Below are 6,000 nucleotides of genomic sequence, written 5' to 3'. Positions count from 1 at the left end.
ACAGACGGCGCCAGTTGGTGAATCAAGGACCAACACCTAATCTACAAAGCGATAAATACGGACTATACCTAGTGTGAGTGATCGGAGAAGGCAAAGTAAACAATCGGAAAACTCAGAACGGGAGAAAAGTAGCTGTTGTATTCGAAAGTAAGAGATAGCGTAACCTACAGTGCACGAGCTCAAGGCTTATTTATAGATTACATGGGAGGGTAAAACAATAAAATCGGCATACACGCATGCGCCTTGCGTGGTCGAGGGTATAATGGTAAATTCATTTTTAGAAGGGAGACTTCCCCGTACTTCTGGTGATTCCTCTGGCGAAAGTGGCTTCTCTGGCGAGAATGACTTCTCTGACGAAAGTGGCTCCTCTGGCGAAGGTAGCTTCTCTGGCGAGTGTGACTTCTCTGTCGAGTGTGACTTCTCTGGCGAGCGTGACTTCTCTGGCGAGAATGGTTCCTCTGGCGAGTATGATTCCTCTGGCGAGGATGACTTTTCTGGCGAGATTGGTTCCTCTGGCGAGTATGATTCCTCTGGCGAGGATGGTTCCTCTGGCGAGTACGCTTCTTTTACCGAGTACGATTCTTTTGATGAAATCTACCCCGCTGCTCCCCGTGACTCCACTGGCAAAGAGATTCCTCCGTTCTACACATATTACTCCTCATCACATGAATATACATTTGTTCGCACAAATGTATACTTATATAAATATAGGTATTTACCTTCATTTAATATACAGTATATTTTCTAAACCCTAAATTCTATAAACTAATTAAACCCTAAACCCTGTAAACTAAACCCTAAGCCTGAACACTAAACCCTAATAGAAATATTTACTTTTAATAAGCATAAGATATACATTTGGTCGCACAAATGTATACTTATATTAATATAAATATTTACCTTCATTCAATATAAAACATTATACATATCAATATACATTTATATGAACAAATGTATATATTATGTTTATAAAAAGTAACAATTATTATACACAAATGTAATAATTAGGAGTATGGGTCAAACCCACGCGGGTCAGGGTTCCGGGTTAGGAGGGCGGGTTTGGAGCCGGGTCGACCCGTCGCACACCTGTGCGACGGTCGCACCCAATAATCTGCGTTATAATTCTATTTTGAAAAACAACACAAAACCTTACGGACTTATTTATACTGTATTATACCTATAAATTACAGTTTTTAATTACAACGTAATCCTCATACCTATATATATATGGGTGAGCTAAAACGAAAACACAACTTAAAATATAATATGAATCATTGTCAGCTTTTATATCAATATTTATCTAGATAGGGTGAATTTTTACCTTAGTTCAAATTCTGAAGGGAGCGAAAATTTTATCAATTAATTGAATATCGTTATTTAGTCATTACAAACAGCTTATGCAATACTATATACTGACTTATTTATTATTCTTATTTCTTATTAAAAAAAATAGCATTCTCACTGTAACCTAACTCTAGATATAGATGATGGGGGAAATCTACAATAGTATGCACTGAATAAATCTTACTCTAGATATAGATGACGAGAGAAATCTTCAATAGTATGCACTGAATAAATCTCGGTCGAACGCAATATAATAGCCTGCAAAATCAAGTATGACATGTTCGATTTAATTAGAAAGTGTTGGATTTTAGGTGTTTTAGGTTGGTAAAAATTGAGATTGGAGAAGCTATAGTTCCATCAGCATTAAAGGTAGATGGCATGCAATTGAGAAGCACATTATTTAAATCCGATGATAAGTTACCGTTAAAATGGTAGTTGAAATGGGCCAGCTGAGGATAAGGTGTAGCCCAATAAAGGCCCATAATAATTTCCACAATAAATAGGCAGTACCGACATCTCACGTGATCTTTTACGGTTTTACCCAACAACAAGAAATGGCGTAGGACCCAACCCTTTTTTACTTTTTAAAACCAATTATCGGATTATTTCATTTTGTTATTAGCCATTTGTGTAATCTACTCTGATTTAACAATTCATGGGATTGGGCAAGCCACATATTCTGAAAGGCTAAGCATGCATTTTCAAAATGTAGACAAATGCATTGATTGATCATAAAAACTGTCAGTATCATAGGATCGGTCAAATTGAAAACTTGAATGCCAGCAAAATCACTGATTTTTTTTTTTTTTTTTATATAAAAAATGGGTTTATTACATTAGTAAAAGTTTGGAAACAGCCAAATTTGAGTTGATTATGATATTTAGGAAAGCCGCCAGATTTTTGTTGAGTACAATATTCTAGAGGGTCGCAGACACTTCCAGAATTTAGTAGTATTGCAAATAAATGTATTGCTGCTATAAACGTGTGCATTATATTTATAATAAATAATTACATATGGATGTTATTTATTTTGATAAAAGATAAAACTCTTTTTGTTTAAAACCTATATGCATGCACCCGTTCAAAAAAAATCTAAAGATATAAAATAGGAGTATATTTTATCTATTTTATAAATATTTTATTTAAATTCGAAACTTTGACGTGCATCATACAACTAGGTAATTACTAAAAAGAGAACCATACAAATGCTTAGCTGGCTGGAGAAGTAATCTTTTATTTGATTGAATTAATGTCTACCGAACTTTTCATAGAATTGAAATGGCGATGAAATTAATGCATCCTTAAACCCCAAATGAGGAAATGAGTGATGATAAATAGTCACATTGTGGCTGCCCATATATTAATTAAATAAAAACATACTCCTATTTATTTAATTTATTTTTAATAAAAAAAATTAATTATTTACAATAATATTCACATTATATTTATTTATTTTATAGCTATAATAGGTATAATATAGTAAACTAATGAAAACTTTTATATTAAAAATAATAAACTAATTAATCTTGTACGATAAAAAATGAAATTACCCTAATAAATAAAGAAAAAATCATAATAATAGGGGTGAGCAGCGGGTTGGACCCGAACCGATCCGTCAAATTTGATGGGCCGAAAATTTTAAAATTTTGGACCAACCCGGACTGAATTCTAAGAGTGGACCGATCCAAGACCGGACCGGAACAACGGGTCCGATTCGATCCGGATACGACCCACTGACAATGTATTTTTTTCCCCAATCTTTAAGCACAATATCTACTATTCAATAGTAGTATACTTACTGGAGGCGGCCGTTGGCTCGGCGACGGAGGCGAGGGGTGATCACGGGGTCACCGGGGTGGCTGCTACTGTTCGGGGCGGCGAGGAGGGCCTGTTGCGCAGCTGCGGGATGATTGCATCTGGGGCTTGGGTGTAGCTTCAGGCGAGTGGCGACAGGCGGAGGGAAGGCTCGGCGGCGAGGGGTGGTCGTGGGGTCACCGGCGTGGGCCTGCTGCGAGTCTGGATATAGAGCGAAGGGAAGGCTCGGCGCGAGTCTGGAGACAAAGAGGGTCCGCACCGTCCGGCGCAAGGCTGGGCGGAGGTCCGGTCCAGTACGGTGCTGGGCGACGGGTTTGAGTGGGTGGGGTGGCAGCGGCGGCCAGAGTTAGGGGCAAAGACAGATTCAATTCAAAACTTTAAAAGTATTGAGTTACCGGTTTCCATTTCGGTTACGTAACATACAATGTAGAAATTGGAATTAGATTTTATTAATATTATTATAAATATTAAATATATAAATTAAATAATTAATTTAGAAATGTACGGGTCGGTCCGAATTCGACGGGTTCGAGCGGGTTTCAGGCTCGGACTGACCCGAAAAAATTTCGGTCCTATAAAATAGACCCGAACCGAACCGTATATGTATACTGGGTCGGTCCGGTTCGGATGAGTTCGGTTTGGATTTGTTCACCACTACATAATATAACTAGTATGTGGGCAGCCATATTGTGGCTGCATAGATTTATAGTAAATTGATCAATGTCTTATTTTAGAATTTTATAGAAAAGTGAGATTAAACATTTCATTTTATTCTCATCATTAATACAAAACTTTTTTATTGTTCAATTTTCAATGTAAAGCATTGAGGTTAAGAAGTTCATTATCACAGTAGTATACAATTTTCGAAGATTTGATGACACTTATTTGGACTCGGTGGATGTATACTATAGTTGTGTGGTTTGATGAGTTAAAGTGAGTTGGAATGTAGAAACAGTTGAACTAAGGAAAGGGTCGACCTCAAATTCAGAAGAAAAGGAGAATCCATTAATTTGGAAGTACCCTATATAGGTTCCCTCCAATTTGCAATTTTGACCGCTTCGCATAAAATGAAAAGATTTTAATTAGCTAGGTAGATTGATGTGATATATTGTAGAATTTACTAGACAAATAAATCAACGGAATAATATTTACTGTATTTCGACTAAACCAGGGTTACACCAGCATTTATATGCACTGCAAATATTTATAAAAATTTACCCATTTGTAAAAAGAATGATGAGAATTTCAAATACTCCATATTTTATTATACATGTGCGTACACGTACGTACAAGTAAATTTTTATGTATACTTTTAAGGGATTATGGCCAACGATACACAAATTTTGAAAAAAAAATGTAATTTTCACTTGAATTTTCAATTAAGCTAAAAAATACATGAATTTATATTTTTATTGTAATTTTCACCTAAATTTGACTTTCAATGAAATTAGAGCTTAATTGACAGTCAAATTAAGTCAAATATATTAATTTTTGTTTTCTTATGAGCTTCTAAATACTCTTCATCATCACAAGTTAGACCAACATCAGGTGAACTTTCGACTATCAATTAAATTCTAATTTCGTCGAAAGTCAAATCCAGGTGAAAATTGCAACAAAAAAAAAAATTATGTATTTTTTGACTTGATTGAAAGTTCAGGTGAAAATTGTAACTTTTTTCAAAGTTCGTATATTTTTGGGACCAAAACCCAAAATCTCTATTTTTAAATAATAAGTATAGTATATTTTTCTTACTAAAATAAAAAATATAAAAAAAGAAAAATAGATATAAAGATTGCCAGTCCATCAAAATTCCTAATAAGCTTAATGAACCCAAATTTCATTTAAGAAGTCATATGATTTATTATAATCATATTACTCATAATATATGACAAATCACAGGGATCATCCATCATAGAATTGCTCCAATCGAAACATGTCGAACTTTGAAATTTCTTCGAAGTGGCCACCAAAAAAAGAAAATGCATCTTATTAGTACAAGTAACACATTCAAATCATACAAATCATATATGCAGTTTCATTTCTACATACTCTTAGAATCTCTCTCTTTCTAGTGTGTTTCCATTCGTTCATGTACTCATCTGGTTCAAAGTATTAATAGGAGCCGCTCCTTGTATGTGCCTTGTGCATCCAATGATCACAGAAACGATCACATACCCACCGAGAATGCTATATATTAAGAGAATGAAGAATAATGAATAATCAATAAATTCTACGAATAAATCAATATTACTCATAAACATACATGTCTATTTAATGTTACTCATGAAAATCTTGCCCCTTCAAGGATTTTCAATCCAGGCGAAAATGCATGTTCATACGGAGCATATATATATATATATATGTATATATATATATATATATAATAAAAACTTCTTTTAAAATATAAAAAATAGGAACTATATTTAGCTGTAGATCTTGATTCATCACTTTGTTGGATGAATTCAAGGTATTGAGTTTGAATCTCATAGGTAGCGAAAATTTTAATTTTCAAAATTCAGACATTTACACACGATTTTCCAAAAATTAAATCTAAACCTTTTGATTATGGATCGACCAATAGTATAAATATATTTATATTTTATACTTTAAGAGTGATTTACAATCTAATATATATATATATATATATAATTCAATAAGAAAAAGGAGGAATCAAATGTTATAAAAATTAGAAAAAAAATTGTATTGGATAAAAATGAGAAAAAAAAGGAATTAGAAAAATATAATTCTCATCCCATTCGCGACATTGATATGACTAGCAGAATGATTGACATGGAATAAACGCTCTCGTGTGGTAGTTTGTTGGTAGAAACGATATCAATT

General features: G+C 33.9%; 1 long non-coding RNA gene across 1 annotated transcript; it reads right to left on the bottom strand.

Moving 5' to 3' along the window:
• Positions 1-1,340: 1,340 nt before the first annotated feature.
• LOC131020163 (uncharacterized) lies at positions 1,341-3,805 on the bottom strand. The gene is made up of 2 exons (XR_009100629.1): positions 3,144-3,805; positions 1,341-1,602 (listed from the first exon to the last, which is right to left on the bottom strand). It is a non-coding gene; the product is annotated as an uncharacterized LOC131020163 (long non-coding RNA).
• Between the last annotated feature and the right edge of the window lie 2,195 nt (positions 3,806-6,000).

Source organism: Salvia miltiorrhiza, chromosome 4 (genome assembly GCF_028751815.1).
Source record: "Salvia miltiorrhiza cultivar Shanhuang (shh) chromosome 4, IMPLAD_Smil_shh, whole genome shotgun sequence".
NCBI lineage: Eukaryota > Viridiplantae > Streptophyta > Magnoliopsida > Lamiales > Lamiaceae > Salvia > Salvia miltiorrhiza.
This window is presented reverse-complemented; position numbering and strand designations above follow the sequence as displayed.